Here is a 26,117-nt window from a genome sequence, read left to right on the forward strand (position 1 = left end):
TGTCCTTTATGGCAGGCCATCCCAGGCTTACATTGCTTCCACGCATGGCGAGAGTTTCTATTGCTTGGTGTTTGTGCTTCCCAAACCCAACCTTGGCCAGCAAGGTCGCCGGATCTCTCCCCAGTTGAGAATTTTTGGAAAATTACCTGTAGCGCCCACCAACCATCTCGGAATTACGACGATCTAGCACGCCAGCTGGACAGAATCTGGCACTATATCCTTGAGGAGACTTCCAACAACTATATCAATCAATGGCAAGCAGATTACCTGCGTACTCAAAGACCAGAGGTGGACCATCGCGTTGTAGAGTTGCTCAATTTGTGAATCTGTTTTTCTTGAATAAACAACCCAATTTCTCTGAATCTGTTATCATCTGGTAGTCTGCATACTAACATCAAGTCTCAATTTTCGTCCCTTTCAGATAATTCCTTCATGGTGCAGTTTTTTCCCTTAGAGCCTATCTTTTTGGCCAGTATTGTCTGAAAATGAATGATTAACGAACAAACTACGTTATTCATTCAGGCTGTTCATGCTATACCGCCTGCGTTTACACGTTGTGAATTATTATTTGTAGAGCAAATCCCATGTAAATCCGTTTGGAGTTACGCACGTCTATTAACAAGAAGAGGAATGAACGTACGTAAGGGCTTCGGACGCTTTTGTCGCTCCACGTTAAGAGCACTGAGCAACAAGAGTGACACAGTGTCAGAAGGGACTACGTGTTTCGGGTATCCTGCACACACAGTACTGATTCGCCACCTTTAGCCGGTGCACAGCCGTGTGCGACTGAAATGGGGCGGCAACTGGAAACATACTCCCAAGATGAAGTACGCGGGACAATACGATCCTTGAAAGCAAAACGTCTAAATTTTACATAGATTCACCGTGAAATTCGTACTGTGGGCCAAATGCAAATGCAGCGGCGAATAGATTCCAACAACTTGACCAAGCCCACGCAGACTTGGGCGATGCTGTTCGGCAAGATCAGATCTTACTCCACAACACACGTTAGCCTAGCAGCGCAGAGAGTGAGTCTAGTCCGTTTTCGCTTAACCAGATTCTAAAATTGTGTAGCATCTGAAGGGTCCTTTTCAGTCAGCCTATAAAATAAGCCATTTTTACGATTTATCTAAAAAAAACTAATGATGCAATCAACATAAACCTTTTTATACATTTTTACTGATTCTTGGACAAAATTTTCTGAATTTTTTTCAACAAATTTAACCATCAAGAAGCCCCCCATCCGAAGTCTTAAAGTTGCTCTGTCCAAAATGAGGTGTGTCCATGACCCAATCCTGCAGTTGCAAGTCTTATCTGAAATCAGAAAAACAAACAATTTTCTTAGTCTTAAGGATATTGCGCACGGAGTAATAACACAGTTTTTTGAAATTCGATGAAATAGTGAAATGGCGGACGTTCGAAAGAAACAATTAGTTTTGTCGTGTTTTTTGGTCACGTTTTTAGCAATAACTAACGAATAAATTAAAATAAAAAAATCTGCGATTTTATCGTTGCGGACACGCCCGAGGGGCAATACAGCAAAATTCCAGAAAAATATACTTATTAATGTACCTGCAATTCACTCCGTCAACTTGAAATGCACTGTTTCTAAAGCTGACGGAATGGATTACGGGCACAGAGCAACTCGGATGGGGACTTAATGATGACTGAATTTCTTTAAAACATCTGATAATGTTGTCCAAGAAACAATAAATAATGTGCAAACAGGTTTACATTGACTACTTCATTAATTATTACAAAAAAGCCTAATAATCGCTTGTATTATGGGCTGACTGCGGAGAATGGACCTCTAATGTACGAAGAAATATACTGATACTTCTATTAGCGATAATGGCAACCGTTGATTTTAAAGTTCACCGTCTTTTTAAAAATTCCTTCATTGGTTAGCGGGTTCTAGGGAAGCTGTAAAGAGACATTTGCATCAGTACGCCACCCAAGTGCAAACGAATCATGTCCTCTTCCGTTATCAGCATGGAAAGTAAATGAACCCAAGCACGTGTTTCCCGTCACTGATGTTATCTCGCTTTACATCAGTCACTTTTTTAGAGTAGAACTGCTTATCTGAGAGGCTACTGTTACTCCAGGGATTACGTATAGTCATGATTCAACAAACTACGTGCAACAGGTTGAGAGAGGAACACGTGTCACGTCAAAAGATAACGAACTATAAAGATTTGCTCTGACAATCTAAATCTCTGGCTTTGTCATAGATTTTAGGTAGATGGGATGCACTCAAACAACTGAGCCATTTCGGAGCTGCAACTATGTATCTATAATGGACTACGAGCTCGAATTTAGCCTCGAGATCCACACTGAACTTTTATATGTATTTTGGTGGGACAGTATCGTCCCTATCCCGGAATTTCGATGTTACTTTCTCGCATCTTCTTTGTTAAACGGTACACAAAATAAATGATAGCATCAACGTAGGCAAGGTATAATGATTTAAAAATAAAAAATTGTGTGACAGAAAGAAAACAGAATTCAGCATACGTCTATATTGGCGATACAACACGAGAAGTCACTCAGATTTTGTGTAGATATATTTGTAGATCATGCACAACATAATGACTACGAACCCAACGGTGTGTTGGTCAACTGTAATAGCTGCGGTACTACATCAACATATATACACTACAGGCCATTAAAATTGCTACACCAAGAAGAAATGCAGATGATAAACGGGTATTCATTGGACAAATACATTACACTAGAACTGACATGTGATTACCTTTTCACGCAATTGGGATGCATAGATCCTGAGAAATCAGTACCCAGAACAACCACCTCTGGCCGAAACAACGGCCTTGATACGCCTGGGCATTGAGTCAAACAGAGCTTGGATGATGTGTACAGGTACAGCTGCCCAATGAGCTTCAACACGATACCACAGTTCATCAAGAGTAGTGACTGGCGTATTGTAAAGAGCCAGTTGCTCGTCCACCATTGACCAGACGTTTCCAATTGGTGAGAGATCTGGAGAATGTGCTGGCCAGGGCAACAGTCGAACATTTTCTGTATCCAGAAAGGCCCGTACAGGACCTGCAACATGCGGTCGTGCACTATCCTGCTGAAATGTAGGGTTTCGCAGGGATCGAATGAAGGGTAGACCCACGGGTCTTAACACATCTGAAATGTAACGTCCACTGTTCAAAGTGCCGTCAATGTGAACAAGAGGTGGCCGAGACGTGTAACCAATGGCTCCCCATACGATCACGCCGGGTGATACGCCAGTATGGCAATGACGAATACACGCTTCCAATGTGCGTTCACCGCGATGTCGCCAAACACGGATGCGACCATCATGATGCTGTAAACAGGACCTGGATTCATCCGAAAAAATGACGTTTTGCCATTCGTGCACCCAGGTTCGTCATTTGGAAACTTTCCTCATGTCAGCACGCTGTAGGTGTCGCCACCGGCGCCAACCTTGTGTGAATGCTCCGAAAAGCTAATCATTTGCATATCACAGCATCTTCTTCCTGTCGGTTAAATTTCGCGTCTGTAGCACGTCATCTTCGTGGTGTAGCAATTTTAATGGCTGGTAGTGTATTTATGCAGCTTATTTCAGATAGGTTCATTATAGATAACTGGATCACCTGTAAAAAGCCTCATTTTAGTGTTAATATTGTCAGCAAGTTCGTTAGTATACAATACGTACAGGGAGATCCCTTGGACACTCCCGAAGTTGCTTCTACTTGTGACGATTAAGGGGAGGTGTACACTCTTAATCCTTTGACGGCTAGAACTCTGCTAGGGACATTGTTAGTGAAGTGTCTGAATGTCTTTACGGGAATAGCAGTCTATTTTTCCTTAAGAACCGAAACCAGAGGAGATTGCGAAATTAGACGCCGGGGTCTGGCGAAGCCGATGTTCTAACTCATTTCAAAGGGATTTCATTGCGTGCGCGTTGGGACCCTGGGCGAGGTAGACCGTTTATGGAATATTATTGACTTCAAAACATTGCCTCACAAATGCTACTTTATGACAGGGGGCGTTACCATGCTGATACAGTCATCATCTCCTAACTGTACGTAGGGCACAGATTTGTAAAATGCGTTCACATCTTTCCACCTTAAATTTCTGGAGTGCAATAAGGGGACGAAAAACACCCCCTTACTGTAACACAACCTCCTCTGTAATTCGCTGTTTGCGCTACACGTGATGGCAGGTGAGACTGTCTAGGCACTGATCTGACTCAGACCCTCCATCGGATTGCCACGGGGCACAGCGCGATTCATAAACCTAACTCAGTCGTTTCCAACCGTGCGCTGCCCAGTGGAGCCACGCTTCACGGCGCCACAAATGTAGCCCAGCACCGACTGCACAAGTTTGTGGCTCCTGAGGACTGCTCGGACATTGCATCCCACTCCTTTTTTAACTACCTACACACACACACACACATACACACACACACACACACACACACACACACACACACACACACACACGCACTGGTTGGATGGAATGATGCGAATCGCTTTGCGTTTGATATTTACAAGCTTCGGAGCTTCGGGAATCGACGTTGTTCGCGGGTTTGTCAGTATTTAAGCAGTAAGAAGTATGAAGTTTAAATTCGCTATCATCTACAAAAATTATGTAAAAATTCTGATTTCCGGTTATGGTACTGGTGTCTATACGTCTCCGCTCCACTTCACTTCACAGTGGACTTGAGCAGGCTTTAAAAGGGTTCAAATACCGCTGATGGATTTGTTACTCAGGTGACATCCAACGACTAGTGCACGTTCGAAGATATTGCAGTTTCCCTGACCGAACCAATCTGCTATTACTGCTTCTCCGCTGACAACACAACACTCTCCGTCTCCTTTTATACTGGCAGCTCCCCTTCTCCTGACGTCGTCAAATCCACATTCCTTAGATCTTCTCCCTATTCCAAACCTATCCGTTCTTATGATTCTGTTTCTCCTTCGGCCCACACCTCGCACTTCCTCTCCCCTTTCCTTCTGCCCTTCTCATTTTTTTTCGTCTGTTACAAAAGCGTGCTCCCACGGAGACAGAGCCCAGAGCCCGCGTCCCTGCCAGCAGTACCTACACTCTGATTTTAATTAGTTGACATCTGCCGTTGGAGCTCCAAAGCTGCGACGTCTGTAGGTAGCCGCCTTAGCTCTCCTCTCCTATGCAAATCACCTAAAATATACTAAATTCGCGCCAGGTGTAGATTTCAAATGTTCAGATGTTTGTGAATCCCTAAGGGACCAAACTGCTGAGGTCATCGGTCCTTAGAGTTACACACTACTTAAACTAACTTACGGTAAGAACAAAACACACACACACACACACACACACACACACACACACACACACATGCCCGAGGGAGGACTCGAACTACAGGCGGGAGGGGCCGCGCAATCCGTGACATCACGTCTCAAACCACGCGGCCACTCCGCGCGGCTGTAGATTTCTAAAGTGTGTCTAAGCCTATTAGAAATCCGTTCATAGCTTTAATTAGGGACAGAGAGACGTCAACGTTTCTGAGAAGAATGATTTTTTTTCTTGTACTGGAAGCAGCGCCAAACTTATCGCGTTTTGTCTCGAAATATACGGAAACATTCCAGAATGAGATTTTCACTCTGCAGCGGAGTGTACGCTGACAAGAAACTTCCTGGCAGATTAAAACTACGTGCCGGATCGAGACTCGAACTCGGGACCTTTGCGTTTCGCGGGCAAGTGCTCTACCAACTGAGCTACCCAAGCACGACTCACGCTCCGTCCTCGCAGCTTTACTTCTGCCAGTACTTCGTCTCCTACCTTCCAGACTTTACAGAAGCTCTCCTGCGAACCTTGCAGAACTTTGGAAGGTAGGAGACGAGGTACTGGGAGAAGTAGAGCTGTGGGGACGGGGCGTGACTCGTGCTTGGGTAGCTCAGTTGGTAGAGCACTTGCCCGCGAAAGGCAAAGGTCTCGAGGTCGAGTCTCAGTCCGGCACACAGTTTTAATCTGCCAGGAAGTTTCATCCGGAAACGTTGTTTTTTTGCTTATTACCAAAATACGTCGCTTGACAACTGATCTATCCAAAATTGCGAATAGCATTTCGTTTCATATTTACAACTTTCGAAAAACTGCGTTGTATCGCATGTTTGTCAGTATATAAGTAGTAAGACGTATGAAATTTAAAATCTTTATCTTCTACAAAAAATTCTGTTTCCACTTATGGTGTTGTTGTCTATATGCCTCCAGTTGTGCCCCTGTTTCAACAAATTGTATCGCAGATCGTAAAGTACGCGGCAATAAACACGACAGGAGTCTTTCAATGGCTCACTAAGAACTGGCGGGATAATGCTCTGCGCAGCGGGAGTGGTAACAAAGTGGAGCCGACAATGCCAGGCTCCTATTGGTGCATTCCTGACAGCAGCAATCGAGCCCTCAAGGTGTCAAATGCCAACTGCATTAAATCGGTCTATGTTTACACCACGGAGCACGGGCGCCGGTAATTTCTGCAAAGCAACTTACTCACCGATCCGGTCGAACTGCTCTGGAAAAAGCAACTTCTGACGGTGCGCGTGTTCGCAGGTACGTAGAGGTGAGTTTCCGGGATGTGTGCGTCGGCCTCGGCGCTTCCGGACACCGGGCTTGCGTCGCAGCTGGACCGCGCGCGCTGTGGTGTGCTGTGCTGTGCTGTGCCGTTCCGCGAGTGCAGGCAGCAGCGGCAGAGGCACCACTGCGGCGCACCTGCCGGGCAGCTGCTGACAAGCGCGTCCTCCAAACTGCCCGCGGAGCCGCCCACCACAGCTGCCTGCGGCTGTCTGCGTGCGTGCGCGCGTCCCGCCAGCGGGCGATAACCGGCGCGGCGCGGCGCCGCCCGCCAACACTCTAACGACCTCCGGAGGCCGATACCGGCGCCCTGCCCGGCGACGAGACAGCGGCACGGCGCCGACGACTGGGGGACCACTCGGCAGCGGCGCGTAACCCACCTCGTCATTCGCAGGTCCAAGCGGAAGAGGGGGGATGGCGTCGTGAGGCACTCTCCAAAGAGCGTTTTACTGAAACGCTTTATACCGTACTTTTACATACTTTAGGTTTCAGATGAAGGGTTTTCTCTTTAACTTACAAAACAACAGTCAAACGAAAATTTATTTAGATAGTTAAACGTATGAAACGTTACTACACTGCCAGAAAAAAAAACAGTACTCCTGCAGAGGACGTCGATTTTGATGTGATGGCGGCACATCTCACCTGGCGGAGAGTAGGCGTACTGATAATGGTTTCCACGTCGTCCGCCAACCGATAGCGTAGTGGCGTAGCTGCCAGAGCGCCGTCGGTGTATACCTTTTAATAGGGAATTCTCACAGCCAGAAGGCTCAGTGTGGGGCGGCATGTGAAGCAAACAGGCAACCGTCCCACTGAGACTGACTTGTGCTTCCTACAGCCAACTGAGCGAACTTGAAAAGAGTGAAATTGCGGTCTTTCGAGTGGCGGCATGGTCTTTTCCGAGAACTACCGTAGAAAATGGAGTCAAGTGCGCAGCGATACTGGCATCACTGATCACGTGAACAGTTTTCACACTCGTAGACGAGGTTCTGGACGTCCACCAGCACAGGCGCCCGCCAGGATCGTCGTACTGAGAGGGCAGCAGCGACAGATGGTACAGCTGCCACAGCTCAGGTAAGAGGGCTCGTGAGTCCAGACTTGTCAACACCAACTGTTACGAACCCGTTATTAGCAGTGGGTCTGCGTCCATTCAGACCACAGCATCGACGTGCACGGCATGACGTACGCAGCCCCTGTCTGGGGATACGCTGCTCACACACGCCTGCGCCGTCTGCAGCTCATACAGAACAAAGTACTCAGAATCATAAGCAACGCTCCGCGCCACACACGCACCGCGGATCTTCACCGGGAATATCGGCTAGATACCATCTTGCAGGTATTCCAAAAACTCTCCACAGGACTGCACAGTAACACGAGACACTACCGTAACCGGTTTATACTTTCTCTGGATAACTACGACAGATAGATGGAAACATAATAGACCAAAGACAGTATTAGCGAGAAACTAAACATCTATGGTCCACAGCTCGCTAACACGACAGTACTGGCGAGCCCCTGCAACACAGCTACTACTGGCAACCCCAGATGCTCGACCCGCCGAAAAAACAGGCAATCGCAGGGAAACCGCGCTGTACACAGCACGCAAACCAGCCACACACTCACTCACACACACACACACACACACACACACACACACACACACACATACACTTACACTCACTTTACACTATGAGCTGATCTGTGACCCATGGCCCACTAATGTATGACGACCTTGAACTGTTACAGGTTACGCAGCAGCTGCAGCAAGCCCTACAACGAGCTTCCGCAACGACAAAGGTAACGATGCACGATACCTCGCACTAACATAACCACACCTTGCATGCACTGTCACAGCTAGCGAGCCGCTACTGCCCTTATTACCCGTCCTACTGTCGCAGAGGTTTTTTTCTCTTGGCGCTTACCTTCTCACTTTTTTTCCTCTGTCCTTACAAACCGCTACCCTTCGATCGCTTTCGTCCACTTTCTGTCTCCTGATGGACCATGTCAATGAGTAATCCTACCCAGACGCATGGATGATATCACAGCCCGCATCCTGTGACTCACGATTTCAAAACTAACATGTTGTACGGAGGTGACAGTAGAACTTTTGGTTTGGTCACCACGTTGGTGTGGGCGTGGAGGGGCCCCATCCTATACGGAAAAAAATCGACTGGTGCCATCAGAAGATTACTTGGACAGTGGAATGGTCCTGCACACAAGTGATGTCATTTACCCTTACTACGTAGACCTGGTTAGTTCTGTCAAGTACAGACAGGCCTAATGTTCTGGGGTGCGATAAACTTCAACTCTCCTTCACCTTTGGTATTTCTTGAGGGAACGCTAACCAGTGCTCGGTAAGTGCATAATGTTGTTGGACCAGTTCTTTTGTCGTTCTTGCAACAGGAAGGAGATGTGTTGCTCCTACAGCACAATGCTCGTCCACAGACTGCCCATAATAAATCCGAGTGCTCTGCAAGACACGCAGCAATTTCCATGGCTGGTCGATCTGCCGACTTGTCTCCAGTCGAGCATGTGTGAGAAATGATGGGACGAGAAGCGACCAGTGCGACTCGTCAACCAACGACTCCCACAGAACTACGTGAACAGATCGACAAGGCGTGGCATAATGCAGCCCACGACAGTACTCACCATCCGTACGATCGACTGGACGCCAGAGTCAGCGCCCGCATTGCCGCCCGTGGAGGTTACACCACGAACTATTATAACTCAGAACTGCTTACGCTATTGACCTGCAAGTGTAATCATTTCTCGTACCACATATCCACTGTTGCAACAAAAATCCTTGAGTGAACTGGAAACCACTAAGAGGGTGTACTACTTTTTTCCCATCAGCGTGTTTCCTGCAAATTCATCTACATATACCGGGTGATCGGAAAGTCAGTATAAATTTGAAAACTTAATAAACCACGGAATAATGTAGAAAGAGAGGTAAAAACTGACACACATGCTTGGAATGACATGGGGTTTTATTAGAACAAAAAAAAAGTTCACAAAATGTCCGACAGATGGCGCTGGACAGCAAAACGTCAGTGACTGCGCATGACAATCGTGAATAAAAGCAGCTGTAATGAGAGAGAGAATCGGATGCGCCAGCAGTCACAGCACGTTGACGTTACCTGAAAAGGCGCTTTTAGTGAAGCTGTATTATCAGAATGGGGAATGTGCTAGTTCGGCGTTACGATCCTATCGCCATAGGAAGGGGATTCGAGCGGGTAAAGGTCCGTTGACAAATGCAGCTGTGGCGAGAATGATTTCAAATTTCGAAGCCGCAGGTTGTTTAGACGATAGACCCCGTAGTGGCCGACCGAGCACAAGACGTAATGCTGCTGAAACAGTTCAGGAAGAAATGGAGACTGCAGCGGGTTCGTCTATGCACGGGGAAGTCAGCGCTCGTGCAGTCGCACGTCGCACCGGCAATCCATACACTACTGGTTGGTTGGCACTTAGGTGTAGCCTCCGATGCTATCCGTACAAAAACCATCGGCATCATGAACTGTTACCTGGCGATTTAGTGAAGCGGAGGGCATTTGCGGTGTGGGCGTTTCAAACGCTGGCGGAAGATGACGATTGGTTGAGTAACGTGTTGTGGACCGACGAAGCTCATTTCACGCTCCGAGGGTCTGTCGACGCCCACAACTGCAGAATTTGGGCTACTGAAAATCCTAGAACTGTCGTGAAAACTCCACGGCACGACGAGAAAGTCACGGTATGGGTTCGATTTACCACATCTACCGTTATCGGGCCTTTTTTCTTCGAGGAAATGCGTGATTCTGGTTTTCTAATTGCCACCGTGACGGATGAGAGGTACGCCGATATGTTACAGAATCGCATCATTCCCAGCCTGGCTGATAAACACCTGCTGGAACGTACGATGTTTATGCAGGATAGCGCTCCACCCCATATTGCTAGACGCGTGAAAGATCTCTTGCGCGCGTCGTTTGGTGTTGATCGTGTGCTCAGTCGCCACTTTCGTCATGCTTGGCCTCCCAGGTCCCCAGACCTCCGTCCGTGCGATTATTGCCTTTGGGGTTAGCTGAAGTCGCAAGTGTATCGTGATCGACCGACATCTCTAAGGATGCTGAAAGACAACATCCGACGCCAATGCCTCACCATAACTCCGGACATGTTTTACAGTGCTGTTCACAACATTATTCCTCGACTACAGCTATTGTTGAGGAATGATGGCGGATATATTGAGCATTTCCTGTAAAGAACATCATCTTTGCTTTGTCTTACTTTGTTATGTTAATTATTGCTATTCTGATCAGATGAAGCGCCACCTGTCGGACATTTTTTGAACTTTCGTATTCTTGTTGGTTCTAGTAAAACCCCATGTAATTCCAAGCATGTGTGTCAATTTGTACCTCTCTATCTACATTATTCCGTGATTTATTCAGTTTTCAAATTTATACTGACTTTTTGATCACACGGTACATCAAGATCTACATCACTATTCTTCATTTTACATCCAAGTGTTTGACAGTGTTCACAGAACCCCTTACAGACAATTTCTCGGCCGTTCCGCTCTCGCATAGCACTTTGGAAAAATTAACACTTAACTCTTTTCGTGCGAGCTCTCATTTTTCTTATTTCATAACAAGTATTTTGCCCTCTGTAGCTGAGGTCAATAACACATTTTCCCATTCGAAGGAGAAAAATGGTTATTAAAATTTCATGAGAAGATCCTGCCGCGATGAAAAGCGCCTTTGTTTCAGTGACTAGCACCCCAACTCGCATATCATATCTGTGGCACTCACTTCCCTATTTCATTGTAACACAAAAGCAGCTGCTCTTCTTTGAACTTTTTCGATGTCCTCCGTCAGTCTTATCCGGTAAGGACCCCATGCGACGCAGCAACACTCTATCAGCGTTGTTGCTGAGGTCTTCAGTCCAGAGACTGGTTTGATGCAGCTCTCCATGCTACTCTATCCTGTGCAAGATACTTCATCTCCGAGTAACTACTGCAACCTACATCCTTCTGAATCTGTTCAGTGAACCATGGACCTTGCCGCTGCTGGGTAGGCTTGCGTGCCTCAGCGATATAGATAGCCGTACCGTAGGTGCAACTACAATGGAGGGGTATCTGTTGAGACGCCAGACATACTTGTGGTTCCTGAAGAGGGGCAGCCGACTTTCCACTAGTTGCCGGGCCAACAGTCTGGATACGCCACTGCCCTGGCCTTGTACATTAACAAATGGTTCCAATGGCTCTGAGCACTGTGGGACTTAACATCTGAGGTCATCAGTCCCCTAGAACTTAGAACTACTTAAACCTAACTAACCTAAGGTCATCACACACATCCATGCCCGAGGCAGGATTCGAACCTGCGACCGTAGCAGTCGCGCGGTTCCAGAAAGCGCCTAGAACCGCTCGGTCACCGCGGCCGGCCGTGTAACATAAACCAAAAAGGCCTTGCTGTGCTGGAACTGCGAACGCCTGAAAACAAGAGGAAACTACAGCCGTAATTTTTCTCGAGGGCATGCAGCGTTACTGTGTGGTTAAATGATGATGGCGTCATCTTGGGCAAAATATTCCGGAGGTAAAATAGTCCCCCCATTCGGATCTCCGGGTGGGGACTACTCATGAGGCCGTCGTTATCAAGAGAAATAAAACTGGCGTTCTACGGATCGGCGCGTGGAATGTCAGATCTCGTAATCGGACACATAGATTAGAAAATTTTAAAAGGGAAATGGGTAGGTTAAAGCTAGATATAGTGGAAGTTAGTGAAGTTCGGTGGCAGGGTTATAAATACAGGCTCAAATAGGGGTAATGCAGGAATAGGTTTAATAGTGAATAAATAAATAGAAGCGCGGGTTAGCTACTACGAACAGCATAGTGAACGCATTATTGTAGCCTAGATAGACACGTAGCCCATGCCTACCACAGTGGTACAAGTTCATATGCCAACTAGCTCCGCAGATGAGGAAGAGATTGAAGAAATGTATGATGAGTTAAAAGAAATTATTCAGATAGTGAATGGAGACGAAAATTTAAAAGTCATGGGTGACTGGAATTCGATAGTAGGGAAAGGAAGAGAAGGAAAAGTAGTAGGTGAATATGGGTTGGGGGTAAGAAATGAAAGAGGAAGCCGCCTGGTAGAATTTTACACAGAGAATAACTTAATCATAGGTAACACTTGGTTCAAGAACCATAAAGAAGGTTGTATACGTGGAAGAGGCTTGGAGACACTGGAATGTTTCAGATAGGTTATATAATGGTAAGACAGAGATTTAGGAACCAGGTTTTAAATTGTAGGACATTTCCAGGGGCAGATGTGGACTGTAGATTAAAACTGCAGAAACTGTAAAAAGGTGGGAATTTAAGAAAATGGGATCTAGATAAACTGAAAATACCATAGGTTGTAGTGATTTTCAGAGAGACCATTAGGGAAGGATTGACGAGAACGGGGGAAAGAAATACAGTAGAAGAAGAATGGGTAGCTTTGAGAGATGAAATAGTGAAGGCAGCAGAGGATCAAGTAAGTAAGAAGACGAGGGCTATTACAAATCCTTGGGTAACAGAAGAGATACTGAATTTAATTGATGAAAGAAGAAAATATAAAAATGCAGAAAATGAAGCAGGCAAAAAGGGAATACAAACGTCTCAAAAATGAGATCGACGGGAAGTGCAAAATGGCTAAGCAGGGATGGCTAGAGGACATATATCAGTAGGAGTAGATAGATATTGCTTACAGGAAAATTAAAGAGACCTTTGGAGAAAAGAGAACCACTTGTGTGAATATGAAGAGCTCAGATGGAAAACCAATTCCAAGCAAAGAAGGGAAAGCAGAAAGGTGGAAGGAGTATATAGAGGGTCTATACAAGGGCGATATACTTGAAGGAAATATTATGGGATCGGAAGAGGACGCAGATGGAGATGAAATGGGAGATATGATACTGCGTGAAGAGAATGACAGAGCACTTAAAGACCGAAGTCGAAACAAGGCCCCTGGAGTAGACAACTTTCAGTTAGAACTACTGATAGCCTGACAAAACTCTACCATCTGGTGAGCAAGATGTATGAGACAGGTGAAATACCCCTTACCAAGAGGAATATAATAATTCCAATCCCAAAGAAAGCAAGTGTTGGCAGGTGTTCCGTAGAAATAGATAGATTAAGGCAAGATAAACCTACGTTTCTAGAATTTGTAGACTTAGAGAAAGCTTTTGACAATGTTGACTGGAATACTCTCTTTCAAATTATGAAGGTGGCAGGGGTCAAGTATACAATTTGTACAGAAACCAGATGGCAGTTATAAGAGTCAAGGGGCAGGAAAGGGAAGCAGTGGTTGGGAAGGGAGTGAGACAGGGTTGTATTCTATCTCAGATGTTATTCAATCTGTATATTGAACAAGCAGTAAAGAAAACAAAAGAAAAATTTGGCCTAGGAATTAAAATCCATGGAGAAGAAACAAAAACTTTGAGGTTATCACTTCTTACTCTAAGCTGGTCGAAGGTGTTTTTCCACAAATGAACAGCATAGATACAGAAGTGATGATATTTTCTGCAGGACCTGACCATCATTTTGCAGGACAATAATGCTCAAGCACGTCCAGTGCAAGCTGTTACTGATTTGTTTGACTGATCGCGCTGCTAAGCGCTATACCACCAACTGCACTCCCCTGACTTAAGGCCTAGTCAGTTCAACTCGATTCCGAAACTGAAGGAAACACTTCACAGCATTCGCTTCAGGAGTGCTACAAATTCGTCAGACAATAGACCGCGCCGCTCGAACTGTCAACACAACTGGCACTGCTAAGAGTATCCTACAACTTCCACATCGCTGGCAACGGGCTATACACAATGCTGGTGACTACTTTGAAGCCAGTAAGACTTTGAAACACGTATCTATTTTGCACGAGCTGTAAATAAATAGTTGCCACAATTAAAGTTCCAACCCTCGTACATTTAACCATCACAAACTGTAAGAAATTTAATACTCTACAAGAAAGGTTCAAGTGCTTTTACTCGTAGTACGCAGACGAGAAAGGGAAAAGAGGAAAAAAACTGCTCGATTTTTCGGCTTTCATTAAGTTAGCAAAGGGTTTTCACTGTCTAAAACTTGGGATGAGTATCACAGACCACTTACATACTACACGCTAAAAGTTTAGAACATTCGGATGTTGTCTGTAACGTCCAAAGTACCTGCCGACTGGTCTACAACGACAACGCTGGACTCAGTGTCACATTTTCAGACGTGTCTCGGGTCTGTGCACAACACTCTTATGGACGTAACGGTATGGAGGTGCCGAGGAGAACGAGGGTTGCCACACTGTGTTCACGACAATCATAACGTGGCCATCACCCGGTACGGCCGCACAGGGTGCCAGTGATTACGCAAACGCTCACCTCTGCTTCACTTAATACGCAATTCGGACAGCAGGAGGTTCATTTCCAGCGTGTGAAGGCAGTCGGCTGTTCTCTGTCTTCGAGATGTCTGTGACGTTATCTGTCAACACGATAGCGCAAGTCCGCGTCTTTCGCGTGCTGTCCTGATCTAATTCGATACAGAGCTTGATTGACCATTCACCTGGCCAGCACGGTTTCGGGATCTCTCACCCAATGAGAGCTTCTGATTATGAGTCCCAACAATTTATGAACTCTGCGCAGCGTCCAAGCACAGCTCGGCTCTGTGCTTATCTGGCTTAGAACAACAAATGTTACTACGACAGGTGGCAGCCTTATGCACTGAATTTCTCACCCCGTATAACGGCAAAACACTTACAGACATCCGTTACATTTCGTGCATGTATCTGCGCAAATAATACTTCAACTGGTAATTCACCCACGTATCGTCCGGCCATCCTCAGAGTGAGTCGCAAGACTGACAAGTTTCTTTTTTCTTCATTGTTATTTAAATTGCGCACAACTGGCGCGGGCTGGCAGCGGACAAAAACCGATCTCAGCTAAAGGTTACAAAAACTGTATTTTAAAATGGTTGAAACATATAAAAGGTGACAATAATAGATGATTTTGGAAGGAATACGTAGGTGGACGATAGTGACGATTTTTACATAAAAATAAGTGGCAACAAACGAGGATTTCCAAAATACACAAAGATGAAAATACCGATGGTTCTTAAAACTCGTTAGATGATTTTATACTACACTTAAATTCCGTAACTCGTGAACGTGAATGATACCATGGTGTTATGGTGATGCGAGGTGACACATTAAAAATTGTCGTAATGAAGGTGCGAAGACGAGTATGACCATGGAACTCTGTAGAATCGCAGGTAGCGACTGGAAGTCAGCAACGTGGGTGGAGGGGAAAGGGTAAAACTGCAGGAACGTTGTGGTTAGGGTATATCTCGGCACGGATTTCATCGATGGGGACTCGGAGTTGGTTGGAATCCCGGCGGGAGAGGGTGGGTAAGGCATGGAGGTGCATGCAATGTGGAATATGGATGTAGTGGGTCAGCAGGATACCTGGGTTGATGATTAGTGGTGGGAAATTGGGTGCTGGGACTGGGTTTTGCGATTAATGTATAGGATTCGAAGGCGCTCTAGGAAGTTAAGAAGGCGTGGGAAGTGGATGAGTTGGTGTGGGATGCGAGTTGGTGAAGGTAGGCGGATATAGAAGGCGAGGCGGTGTGCATGTCTTTCCAGGACTTCAAGAAACTTATAGAATTCAGGTGATTCGGAGATCCAGGCAACTTCAGCGTAGGTTAGGATGGGGCAGACGAGGGATTTATAGATAACGATAGTGGTAGAAGGATACAGACCCATGAGGCGCCCTGTTAGTAATTTTAGTTGGTGTTGGTCTTTTTGTTGGATGTAAGGAGATGTGTGTTTCATGTTAATTTTCTGCTGAGAGTTAGTCAGAGATCCATGGGTTGGTTATAGATGGAGAGATAGATATGTGGATGATGGGAACGTCGAGATGTTGGCTTGTCATTTCTGCGGGTCGACTTGAGGTTTCCATGTAGTACACCACTCGATTAGGAGATTCAGGTGGCGTTGGAGAGAGGCGTGGAAGAGTTGAAGGGTATAATGATTGGCTAGGTAGGTGGTGTCGACAGGAGGTACGTTGGGGGTGGCGGTTTGCGAATGTCTGCAGTGTACAGTTTGTAAAGGAGAAGTCAGAGGGCAGAGCCCAATGCACACCTGCAGCAGGGTGAAAGACGTGGGAGCAGGCATGGTTGGTTGTGACATGCGTAGGATGGTGTTGAAGGAAAGATGCTATAAGGTGGACATAGTTAATATGGAGTGCATAGGTTTTCAGCTTGAACAGCAGCCCAGAATGCCATACCTGGTCGAAGGCTTTTTGGATATCAAAAGAAGCAAATGCGGTGGACTTCCGGTTATTTGGCTGATGGGAGACTAGGTGGGTAAGGTAGAGAATTTGGTCGTCCGTGGAGTAGTTGTGACGAAAGGCACACTAGATATTGGGAATGGGTAGATGAGTTGCAAGGTGCTGATGGATTGGTTGGATAAGAACAGTTTCAAAAATTTTGCTGAAAACTGATGTGAGGTTTGGTATGATGACTCTGCGAAAGTGTTTTATCAAGTCTCAGGAAGAGGAGGGCTTTGGACACTTTCCACATCTACTGTGGTGCGCCTCAAGAAGTTGAGCGACACAATGGCAATGGAGTCAGGACGGGTTTGGACAGAGAGGTCGATATTGTAGCCATTGAGGATGTTGATAAACTGACGCCACGGCCGTTTTGCTGGAGGTGTGTAGTAATGAAGGTTAAGATCAGCTGCGATTATGTATGTAGTTAAGGTTCAGTATAAAAATGGTTCAAATGGCTCTGAGCACCATGGGACTCAACATCTTAGGTCATAAGCCCCTATAACTTAGAACTACTTAAACCTAACTAATCTAAGGACATCACACACACCCATGCCCGAGGCAGGATTCGAACCTGCGACCGTAGCAGTCCCGCGGTTCCAGACTGCAGCGCCAGAACCGCACGGCCACCGCGGCCGGCGGTTCAGTCTACATGGGCCAGTAAATCGCAAGGGGTGAGATGGTTAGGGCACATGTAGATAGTGACAAGTGTTAAAGTGAGTTTTGGGAGAAAGATAGTGAGAATGAGGTGCTCAGTTTGGATTATTGAGGAGCGGTTGGGGAGTGAGGGGATATTTCGAAGATGGCGGTGGCCACTCTGCTACGTGCAATTCGATGGGTATTGTCAGTGTGATGCAGGATGTAAGGAGACATGCTAATGGAATGGTGTTGATGGAGAAAGGTTTCGTTGAAGAGGAGGGTATGGGTTTCATGTTGTTGGAAGATACGGATAAGAAGATGTTTATTAGAGTGAACGGAGTGGATATTTTGGTAGATGATGTTGGATGTCTGCTGTGCCACTTTCAGTAAAACAAGAAGGTTGAGGGGTGGGTTAGACTGGTTTTTCCAGACGATCGAAAATGAAAAGGACTTGATTTTGGAAATATGTGACGTAGGTATTGAGGTAGAAGATGGTAATGGTGCCGAGGGTTATTTGTTGTAGAATATGGGGTCTTTCAAAAGATTGTATGTTTTGCAGGATTAAGGTTATGAAATGGATAATATCTTCAGCAGTGGGTGGAGAACGGAGGGAGTTGTTTGCGTGGAGCAGTCGATCAACTGTGCATATGGGGACAATGAGTTCAGGCTTTTGGGGAAAGGGCTTGGATTTGCATTTGTGGGAGTAGTTGGAGTGAGGCAAGTCGCAGGTGTTGCAAGTAGGTGGGGAGTTTAGGTTCAGGCATTGTTTGTGAAGGTGGTTTTGCTTGCATTGGTGACAGGTGGGTGGGTCGCTGTCCAAGATGCTACTCCAGGCTAGTGTAAAATGAATATGCACAACGGAAAATAATGAATGCTAAAATGAAAACTTGGCGCTGTCTGACTGCCCCCTGAAGCAGATCTTAGGATTTATTAATGATGATATCTCCTCCTTCTTGCACTTTAACATGTGAATTACAACATAATCATAAATGGAAGGGTACTAGTAACTTTAAAATAATAAATGCTGTTTCTGTCTGTACATTTACTGCAGATTAAAACCTCTTTCTATTACAACTGTTTACATATTAATGTCCAATGGACATAAATAGATACAAATCAATTTCCTTACCAATACGATTGATCAATTGCCCAAATTTGCTCCGTTTTTCGGCTACGCGATCTAATGTAAATAACGCGAGACGACTGACATCATCTACGTACCAAACACTAGAAGACACTACTTTCAAAGATGATCTACAGTGGTGTGTAACCTCAGTGGAAATAAAATTTACGTGATCACAGCTGTTTAACTTTATAGCCCTAATAGCCCGTCCGGTGTGTCGGAGTGATGGTTCTCGCACACGTCTGTGACGACGGAAGAACTCCAGCCACAAAATATATAAAAAACTCATTCAAACACTAGGATGGCACAAGACGGTTCTCTGACTAGTATAATCTAATACTGTCTTCTCCTTTCTGTGCTCTACAGACGAGAAACGCGAACTCCCAGCCACAAGGACGGAGTTCAGATAACGTCTCAACGTGAGTATAGGCAGAAGAAGTGCGCACAGTCACAGAACGCTGCGTACTCAACGACGACTCCCAACCCGGAGGCGAAGTCCAGAATCGTATAAGTTCGCGACTGTACAGTGCCTAACCATTGTAACTATAAAATCTCCTGAGAGCAAACACAGAAAGTCCGTCTGTACCAACAAAGCTGATACTGAGCGACCGTCAAATCCGGGTGCTCAAAACGAAAGACATCTTCTCTCCACCGCTGGCTTCCCACCAAAGCTCAGCTCCCCTCCCTCGTAACTCAGAAAGAGAATCATATTCTCGAAACCACGGAATATTCTCCCTCTCTACAGATTCTCCGAATGCCAACCAACCATATTTTAGTCTTTTGTCGTCTAGCGTGGAAAGTTTGCGAGGAAATACTTACGTATACAATGGTACGCTTCTCAGAGTAAAAAACCTCGGAAATAACGCAGCCTGCGATTTTCGAGGTAACGCTTCCTCGTCGCTCTCTGCTGCATCCAAGATTTTCAAAGTTTCCAAAGTATTATCCGGTTATCGTTCCAGCCCCACTACACCTTGGCCGGCCGCCGCTGTATTGTGCTTCCGCGCTCAGGTGCTCAGACCGTCCATGTTGGCTGCTTCCTGTGTAAAGCAGGACCAACACATCTGTGCTGGCTTTTCCACACAGGGCTTGTGTTACGCCTGCCGGTTCATTTCCACTGGCATTCCAACCTCTACTAGTATAGGAAATCATTCACTACGCCATTTTGATAATAAAGACACTCTGTCACCTTTCATGCAATAAGGCGTACGTGACAATGTCAGTCTTCTTTAAATATTCATATCTACGATATACAACCAATCAAATGATATTAATTGCGGTTGTAAATCATGGCAAAGAATGTAGATGAGTGCTTGTAAGGTGCGAAATTATGTAATGTAATGTAATTATGTAATGTTCTGTCACATGGTCATTGTATTGAAGCAGCACTGAATCTGTACGCTTGTGTGGTGTATCGAGATGCTTCTACAGGATGCTTCCTGCCGTAAATCAAGATCTCATGTTTTATGAATGAGTCAGGTGATTCGGAGAACATATACTGAGAAGCAAGGTGCACTATCACTTTGAATACGGAGTGCCGTGTGCACATTGATTCCCAGTTGCGAGCTGAGTTCACTTTAGCACTTTAGATCTCTTCGTCGGTGCCCTCTCACAAGGGAACCTCCCCATCGCAACCCCCTCAGATTTAGTTATAAGTTGGCACAGGGACAGGCCTTGAAAAACTGAACACAGATCAATCGAGAAAACAGGAAGAAGTTGTGTGGAACTATGAAAAAAATAAGCAAAATATACAAACTGAGTAGTCCATGCGCAAGGTAAGCAACATTAAGGGAAGTGTGAGCTTACGAGCGCCGTGTTTAGCGTGAGAAGCTGCGGAATAAGAGGTCCTTGGTTCAAGTCTTCTCTCGAGTGAAAAATTTAATTTTTTATTTTCAGACAATTATCAAAGTTCAGGCACTCACACATAATCAACTTCACTCTCCAAAATTCCAGGCCATGTTCAGATTTGCTTGGACATATGCAGGATTTGACGGTCTACACACAGAAACATTTGAAAACGTAAAAAAAAACGTATGTTTTGACAGAGCACAGGGAAAACTGTGCGACTGTGAAACTGTTGCATTCATTTGTTGCAGTTTATGTGACAAACTCTTATGTTTTCATCACTTTTTTGGGAGTGATTATCACATCCACAAGAAAACCTAAATCGGGCACGGTAGAAGAATCTTTTTACCCATTCGCCAACTGTGCAAGTTAGGTGGGTCGACAACATATTCCTGTCATGTGACGAACATGCCGTCACCAGTGTCGTATAGAATATATCAGACGCGTTTTCCTGTGGAGGAATCGGTTGACCTATGACCTTGCGATCAAATGTTTTCGGTTCCTATTGGAGCGGCACGTCCTTTCGTCTACTAATCGCACGGTTTTGCGGTGCGGTCGCAAAATACACACACTAAACTTATTACAGTGAACAGAGACGTCAATGAATAAACGGACAGATAGTAACTTTGCGAAAATAAAGAAAGTAAATTTTTCACTCAAGGGAAGACTCGAACCAAGGTCCTCCGTTCAGCAGCTGCTCACTCTAACCACGGGACCACGGCGCTCGTAAGCTCACATTATCCTTGATGTTGCCTATCTTGCCCATGGACTACTCAGTTTGTATATTTTGCTTATTCTTTCATAGTTCCACAGAACTTCTTCCTGTTTTCTCGATTGATCTGTGTTCAGTTCTTCGAGGTCTATCCACTGCGTCAATTTATAACTAAATCTGAGGGGGGTGCGACGGGGAGGTTCCCTTGTCAGATGGGAGTTGCGGTTGTTTAGGCGGAGGGTTTGTAAGGGTTGTAATGGAAGCATTTCCAACACAATATGTCCGTAGGAGGGAAGAATGAGATGAGGATCGTTGGTTTTAATGCTGATGGAATCTCTGCTAGGAATGAGGTTCTGGAGTTTCATTGTTGGTATGTAACGCTGAATGTGGGTGTTGCTGTTCTGGGATGATTTCGACTCAGATTCAGATTCAGATTCAGATCCGACCTGCACGTCGTCGGCATCTGAGAGAGTTAGCTGGGTCCTTTTAGTTTCACCCTGATGACCACTAGTAGTCGGCCTTTTGTAAGTTTTAGCCATAGGTGTTTGCTGGGAGGCTGTTGGATAGCTGGCGGTAGGGAGCGTTTACCTGCTGGTATTGTTTACCTGATGATATCGGAGTGTAGATTGTAAGTGGTGTTGTTGGGGCTGCCCCTGGCGGTGGTGTGGCAGCTGCCCCTGGTGATGGTGTGGTTGCTGCTGTTGCTGACGATGCTGTGGTCGATGATGCTGCTGGAGATGATGTGTCTGGTGCCGGTGCTGGCGGTGATAATGATGGTGCTGCGTCCTGGACTGTTGGCGGGACCGTTGGTGGTGCTGCAGTGCTGTTAACGGACGTTTGACAGGCAGTTGTTGCTCATGTTGTTGTCCAGGTAGAAGGTGGTGTTGTTGTACATTGCAAATGTATTTCTTGTGGGAGCAATTCTGCATCTACATTTATACTCCGCAAGCCACCCAACGGTGTGTGGCGGAGGGCATTTTACGTGCCACTGTCGTTACCTCCCTTTCCTGTTCCAGTCGCGTATGGTTCGCAGGAAGAACGACTGCCGGAAAGCCTCCGTACGCGCTCGAATCTCTCTTTCGTGATCTCCTCGGGAGGTATAAGTAGGGGGAAGCAATATATCCGATACCTCATCCAGAAACGCACCCTCTCTAAACCTGGACAGCAAGCTACACCGCGATGCAGAGCGCCTCTCTTGCAGAGTCTGCCATTTGAGTTTGCTAAACATCTCCGTAACGCTGTCACGTTTACCAAATAACCCTGTGACGAAACGCGCCGCTCTTCTTTGGATCTTCTCTATCTCCTCTGTCAACCGAACGTGGTACGGATCCCACACTGATGAGCAATACTCAAGTATAAGCCGATGGAGTGTTTCGTAAGCCACCTCCTTTGTTGATGGGCTACATTTTCTAGGGACTCTCCCAACGAATCTCAACCTGGCACCCGCCTTGCCAACAATTAATTTTATATGATCATTCCACTTCAAATCGTTCCGCACGCATACTCCCAGATATTTTATAGAAGTAACTGCTACCAGTGTTTGTTCCGCTATCATATAATCATACAATAAAGGATCCTTCTTTCTGTGTATTCGCAATACATTACATTTGTCTATGTTAAGGGTCAGTTGCCACTCCCTGCACCAAGTGCCTATCCGCTGCAGATCTTCCTGCATTTCGCTGCAATTTTCTAATGCTGCAACTTCTCTGTATACTACAGCATCATCCGCGAAAAGCCGCATGGAACTTCCAACACTATCTACTAGGTCCTCATTCAGAATCATTGGTCGTCGTACAGCAATCCGGCCGTGGACGTAGCGCCCGTCCGCGACAAAAGAAGCTGATGTCACGATGACGATTTTGTAAACATAGCTATCAATAGATGTCGCGGCGGCGGAGGCAGTCAGATTCGATGACAGAGCGGTTTTGATTAACAGATTCCGAATCTACAAGTGTAGTTCTAGTGAGTTAAGAGACTCCAGGCCTTGCTGTGTAGACGACAAGGTGCCAAGCACAACCTTATATAGGCCTAATCCACCGGGGCGGTACTGCGCAACGGCTCACAGGTGCTGATCGGCGGCAAAGAGATACTCTTACACACACGCCAGGCGCTCCACCTGTGGTGTAAGCATTCAGACATTCAGTTCACGTATTCGGTGGCGGTAACACCTTTGACCACTTCTCTGCAATTTAATTACCACGAGCCGGATTCCAAGACCTTATACAGATTAAAACCATTATCCCTATTTATTAAGTTATCGGTTAATCTAATTTCTGTGGGTTCCTTGAAAATAGAACCCCAAAAGGAAGAAGTGAATATTAAAATCTTCACATCACTCTAGTTCATCGAATGACCCGTATCTGTACAATGTTCTGCCACAGCTGACTGTAGTACGCGTGTGCATCTCCGATGTACCACGCAATTCTCATGAACGACGCGTGTTGCATGACCTGTATATGAGTTATCACAATTTCCGCAAGGAATGTGATGCACGCCTGCCTTACGAAGCAATACGTCAGTCTTCACGGAACCCAGTAAGGCTGCAATCTTCGTAGCAGGGCGGAAGATCACCTCAACACGGTGTTACTAGAGAATACGGCTTGTCTTCGAGGAAAGCGCGCCCACAGAAGGCCAAAACGCTCTTGGTCTTAGGGTATCACTTTCTTTTTCCAGATCACGTGCTTGCAGCATCTGTGACCCGCATGCGCAGTACGGCGGCTGTGGAGTACATGAGGCCGCGCCTGGCACCTTGCGACTCACTCTGAGGATGGTCAGACGATACGCGGGCGAAACATCAGCTGAAGAAGTAGTATTTGCGCTGGTGCATGCCCGAAATTTAGTGGATTATTCATTACGTCGAGAGAAGTTAAAATGCATACTTACAAATTTCATTGTGGTTGTTTCCTTCTGTACTCTGTATGGCCGTCCGCATTGGCCGAGCGGTTCTAGGCGCTTCAGTCTGAAACCATGCGACCGCTACGGTCGTAGGTTCGAATCCTGCCTCGGGCATGGATGTGTGTGATGTCCTTAGGCTAGTTAGGTTTAAGTATTTCTAAGTTCTAGGGGACTGATGACCTCAGATGTTAAGTCCCATAGTGCTCAGAGCCATTTGAACCATTTTTTTGTACTCTGTATGCACAATAAGGAAAATTTCGTTATTTGCTATCTTTTCTGGTGTTGCAGCTTTAATGACCATCAGTACGACAGCAATGCTTATGATTAAGACTGCGTAATTGTGTAGGTTAGTTAAAACACTGTGAACTATAGACCACAGACATAAATTTTTGCGTATTTTCGAACGTTGGAAGAATATGTTCGAAGTAGGTAAATTCGCATGGCATGATTGGCTGAGAAGGGATGTTTAGCAGCGTATCAGATTCGTTCTATTTGACACCACATGGGCAACTTGTGTGCCTCTAACCTACCCTAGCGATCCAACCGGCGAAAAAGTACGTATAGATTACGGTGTAATCTGAAAATTCTTATGTCTGATATGGATACCATGTCACGACCTTAGGTCTCTAGGCCTGCACGTTATCTATCTGTCGATCTATTTCATCGTCGTTTTTCCAGCAGTGGGTCTGTGCGGATCTTATTCCACTAGACAACCGAAGTAAATCTGTTTTATTGTACCACATTTTACGTATTAAAAATTGGCACAGTAGTTTTATCACATGTTCTGTCCCACACTGGTATGCCGCGCATTATTGCGAACTTGCGCCACAAAATTTTGGACAAGGATAATTTATTATTGTTAATAAAGCTCGTATAACGACTGGTTGTTGATATGCCCTCGCACCGAACGACCAAGACCAGCAAAAGCAGTATTTGTATAACCAGAATACATATAAACGTCTAATATTCAATATTTGAATTCAGTTTAGTGATAATCCAGTTCACACGTTACTCTTCTTGGAATGCTGTTTTATGTGCCTTTCGCTAATTTTAAGTCCAAGCGGACTGTATCTTTACATTATTTTCGTCGCCATGTTTCAGTGCACCTCCGTGAAGTTTTCAAGCGTCCCACTCTGATAAACCAGTATTCTCATTCATTCGTTAGAATGTAGCAGTGTCAGGTTTCCAGCTTTAACCCGTAAGTACTACGTAGAATGTACTGCTCACACTTTAACGTGATAGAAGAACTTGGGCGGCCTGAGGGGAGAGGAGAGGGACGAGGGAACAAGCGCCGTCTGTCGCTCGTGGGGCTGCCTGCCTACACCCAAGATTTGTGCTTCTGCGAAGTAATAACTGCCACGCGGTAATAGCAACCGCCGATCATTTCAGGCGCCATTAAAGTCGTACTGGAACCCCGTGACGTACCAGGACTAGCCTCTTCACCCATTTCAAAATGAGTAAGTGACCAACAAGGTACGACCTAAAATAAAGCGTCCACGAAGCATTCGGTGCCGGCAAACTCGCAGTTGTTGTCGAGGTTGGCAGAGTTGTAAATCAGGCGGTTGAGGCCCGAATTCTACTGATATCTCAGGTAAATACAGTTGAAAACACCTTCACCCCCACCTATAAAACTAGACGGGCATGAACGATTTTTCGATCGCCCCATCACAGAACCGTTTTGCAAAGATGATGACTCTGTATGGAAGTAGGCGCATTCTCGATCGAAATATCTACCGACAAAAAAATCTGTAGCAAGACACGAAGTTATCGGCCGATCCACATCGGTCGAAGGAGTGATGCATACAATATTGCGTGCTGCAACCAGTATTTGTTGTCCATTACTGCATAGTGTGACACTTTCTAAAAATGGAAAATATTAACCGCGAGGAATTAATTTCCTTGGTAGAAAGTCGACCCTCGCTACACGAAAAAAACTGTAATGTTATAGCGATCGCCAAGTAGAAGACTATGGCTGGAAATCGCTGAAACTTTGACACCAAAATGGTCCGAACTATCCTCTCG

The 26,117-nt window shown here is 45.7% G+C and overlaps 1 protein-coding gene across 1 annotated transcript in view; it reads right to left on the reverse strand.

The window, feature by feature from the left end:
* Positions 1 to 6,651, reverse strand: part of LOC124775103 — a 227,946-nt gene extending 221,295 nt beyond the window's left edge. The window contains exon 1 of the mRNA XM_047249926.1: positions 6,497 to 6,651. The gene's annotated coding sequence lies outside the window, so the exon portion shown is untranslated. The remainder of the gene's footprint in view (positions 1 to 6,496) is intronic.
* Between the last annotated feature and the right edge of the window lie 19,466 nt (positions 6,652 to 26,117).

This window comes from Schistocerca piceifrons, chromosome 2 (assembly GCF_021461385.2).
Source record: "Schistocerca piceifrons isolate TAMUIC-IGC-003096 chromosome 2, iqSchPice1.1, whole genome shotgun sequence".
NCBI lineage: Eukaryota > Metazoa > Arthropoda > Insecta > Orthoptera > Acrididae > Schistocerca > Schistocerca piceifrons.